The sequence below is a fragment of the Anoplopoma fimbria genome, chromosome 20 (genome assembly GCF_027596085.1).
Source record: "Anoplopoma fimbria isolate UVic2021 breed Golden Eagle Sablefish chromosome 20, Afim_UVic_2022, whole genome shotgun sequence".
NCBI lineage: Eukaryota > Metazoa > Chordata > Actinopteri > Perciformes > Anoplopomatidae > Anoplopoma > Anoplopoma fimbria.
Genome location: NC_072468.1, coordinates 23,676,468 through 23,680,766, shown reverse-complemented (window position 1 = coordinate 23,680,766; position 4,299 = coordinate 23,676,468).

Genomic DNA, 4,299 nt, shown 5'->3' with positions numbered 1-4,299 from the left:
CAGAGAGGAGAACGACTTAGTTCTCGGCTCCAGTTGATGACCAGACTACTGAAATCAAGTGAACCAAAGTTAAAGCTCCTTTCAAGACAATGAATACAATAATGATGAAATACACTGATATAAAGTTCTTGTAAAAATCAATAACCAATAGTGAGTGAGAAACAAAAAATGATAATGCATGATATAAAAATACTATTTATCATATTCATGAGGCTATGGTGCAACAGTTAATATTATTTTTGATACATAATTAACAAAGGCTATGGTCAATAATTTAGCATTTATTAATTTCCGAATGAATATCAAGCAATGTAGGAGTAATACATTAGAAATGCCTCAAAACTGAAACAAGATAAAATGATAATAAAGAAGAAAAGTGTAATATCTTATGGTAAATATTTTATAATTGGTCCAGTTAACAGATTCTTAGTAGGCTTAGCAAAGTTTTAGAATGAAGAATTACAAGTGTTTGTGTCTGCGATAAACTGAAAGTAAGTGTAGACTTTATGCTTATTGCGTAATGTTATGTATGAATGTTCATTAACAGCAGTTGTTTTACACTAGTTAAGTTGCGCTGTTATGTTTTTGCATTATTATTTAAACACCATGATGTTCTTTCTAACTTTAACTAAATGGTTTTGTTGCCTAAACCTAAGTAATGGTCTTAAACCATTAACAGCGTGGTTTTGTGCATTTTTGCAAGTCTGAAACAAAGCAGTTATAAAAAGTATTTGTGATTTGCAAAAATGTACAATGTCAACCCATGGCAACTTGGTTTCCAATAGCTCAAACATGAAGTGATCATTTTGTCATTTTCATTTCCTAACACATAGTTTAAAACACTTTGCTGCGGAAAAATATTGTGGGAGAAAAGTAGAATCATTTATCATGTCCTCAAACAGTCAAATAAAAATTCCCCGACTTTAAAAACAAATTGTTGCTAAAATCGGTAAATGAAATAAGCAAAATATGGTAACACTGGTGATGGTGCTCAAAACCCACAAATTATAGGTTTGTTGTTATTGTTCTCATTGATGGCTGCTTTCCCAGTTGTAAAAACATCTGGGTCTATAATGGATTTGGTTGTCGGATTAAGATTGGCGACTTCCTGTGTTCTTGTGCATGAGCCAGAAAGATTGTGGCAAAAAAAAAATAAGCCACGTCAATAGCAAGAAGCACAGATGAGGTTGATGCAGCTGCACAGGCTGCAGTTTAGTAGACTAAATGAAATAAAGATTTTGAAATTTGCCATATTTTTTTGATTAACTTAAAAAGGATGTTGACTGTTCCTTGCTGCTGCAGCATCCATGATGCCTGTAAATAAAATCTGATCGTTTGGAGCAAAACAACAGAAACTCTCCCAGGCAGAACACGGCTAACATCAACAGGATGTCAGTCTGAGCGATGGCATGAAATCAACTGGAAATGCAGTCTGATTATCAGGCTAAAATTATCGTGTTTTCAGAAGCATGACTGGCAGAAAGTTGAGATAAATATAATTTAGACGGGCTGGTAGGAAAACAAAAGGAGGAGGGGGAAAAAAATCATATTTACTAGAATATGTTTATGGAAAACGTAACTGGCGAAAAATAATCTTTTTCATGTGATTTATTTTTAATGGGCAAAACCTGCATGTCATTATCATCAGGCCTGGTGAAGCAGCTCGTTATGATCCTGAAGTATAAAAACATGATTATTTTCCGTCAAGTCTGTTGTCACGGATCTCGAGTGTTAATTATGTGACATTTCCAGCTCCTGTGATCCAATAAGTCCCGTCTTAGATACATGTGACATTTCCTTATTTACCGTGACGAAGAAAGAAAACAATAGAACAATGGAATAAAAGCAGCACATTGTCAACTTATTTCCTCCTGAATATTAACAAGCACTGTTCCTCTTTTAAAACAAATAATAGCAAAACAAAGTCTGACAGACTCTTAGTGGAGCCCTGAACTGAACCGAGGAGCCCACGGTAACAATAAAGGGTGTGTCCCCATCTGTTTTTGAAATACTGGCCAACAGATAACCTTTTACATTGTACACATAAAACTCAGTAGAGAGTGAATGAATTGCTAAACAGAACTAGAGCAATCATAGCTTTAAATAACACAGCTCAGTGTTATTGGAATGCAAGGAAGATAATGATGACATGCTATAGATTTATGATGCAGGCTATCTGCTTGTGTTGGCCAAATTCCATATCAGATGCGTCACCTCGTTCTTCTTTCACTGTAACAAGAAAGAGGTTGTTTTTCCATTTTTTCATTCACAGACAGTTGAGAAAGGAAACCCCTAGAGGCGGCAGCGCTCTGGCGGGATGTTGTAACAGATACTCGACATGAGCTGCACTGACAATGCCCTCGGGACTCCTGGCGGGGCCGTGCAGGTCCGGGCAGCCCGTTTCCATGTCCCTGTGAAAGCTTTGATTCAACGTCTTGATAAATGCCTCAATCAACATTCCAGTCCATTAAGGCTTTGACATTTTAACTTTATCCGGACGTTTACAAAAAAAAAGCCTCGCCTGCGGGGCAAAGATCTTCTTGAAACATGGTCCCGCTTGTGAATTTGACAGAACACCTGCATTACAGGCGCCCTGGTTTAAGTGTCCTGTGTGCTTTTTACAGAGGGCTTTTAGGCTCCAGTAACAAAAGATAAAGATTTAACGAGAGGGGAGGCACTGAAAGGTTTTGCTCACCGGTTGTTCTCTGAACACTGTGGCTATTTTTTCAAGTGACTCACTGAAGCTCAAAATAGGTTTAGAGCCGAAAGGTTGAGAGTTACTTAAAGGACACACACACACACACACACGCATGCACGTATAAAACACACACACACACGCACGTTGTATACACGATCACACACACCAACATACATTTTCATGACTTTTGGAGACATTACATTGACCTATATTCATTTCCTGGAGACTTACCCTAACTCTAACTGTTCCTTGCATATATAGTTTATGATAAGGAGGGCAAGTCCCCAGAATGTGACTGTGTGGATAGACTAATGTCCCCACAAGATATGAAAAATAAACACATACACACACAAACACACAATGTTGTTTTAAAACACTTTTGAGGACATTACATTGAGTTACATTTATTTCCTGGAGACCATACCCTAACCTTAACCTTAACCTAACCTTACCAACAATTCTTCACCCTAAAATGTAATGGTTTATGATATGGGGGCATGCATTTTGTCCCAATAAGACAAAAATGATGTTTCCATCAATTTAGAGGACATTACCTTCACTTACATTAGTTTCTGGATACTTACCCTAACCCTAACAGCTACTTGCCTAATCCTAATCCTAACCTTAACCTAACCCTTGACCTTAACCTTAAACCACGTTATTATCCTTAAATGTAATGACTTACGTTATAGGGACGTGCATTTTGTCCCCAAAACGAAAGGCGAGTCCCCACAATGTGACTGTATAAACAGATCTATGTCCCCACAACATCATTAATACAAACCCACATGTACACACACAGACAAACACACAAACAGATGCATAATACATCAACTCACAAATCTACCAATCAACACACATACACACTCAAATCCCTGTTATCTCTTTCAGAGCCTGTTGGGAGATCAGGTGTTTGGTTTTGTGTGTGTGCCTGGTGTGTGTGTGTGTGTGTGTCTGTCTCTCATACTACTGGACCTGTCAGCCCGATATTTTCTGTGCTCATTTATGGCTGTTTTCAAAAGGAGCTGGTTAGTTTGAGGTTTTTTACTTCTCACTCCTTGTAACCGGCGAGAAGAGGCCGCAAGTGATCAGCAACTACTTAAGTAGCAAAAGGCATCTCCTGTAATCTTCTACGCTAGTTTTGGTCTCATTTTGAAGCATTTACAGATTTATTCAATACTCAATATGTTATGAGCTACTAAGGTTGGGTTAGATACAAGATGAATAAATCACAATTTAGTTATCTTTGCCTACTGAGTGCACTTTTCTAGTTACTAGAACTAGAAACTGCTGTGGTAGATCTGTGGTGAAGGAGTATAGGTCAATTTGAATTTTACAAAAGGAATCCTTATGTTGTTCAATGAAAACTTAGTCAGATTATACACAAAGTCAAAAACACTGGGCCATAGCTTTCAAAGTTTTAACAGTTTTAACAGGAGATAGCTTTGTGCCTTGCTACTGATCAGCTACGAACTTAAGTTACTGTATTTTCGAGGGTTGGAGAGAAAGAAGCTTAATATGTTACTTCTCTTAGTTTCCTTTAAAGAGCATTTAAACACTTTGTTTAGCTTAAACAAGTACACTTCACATATTCAATTTGA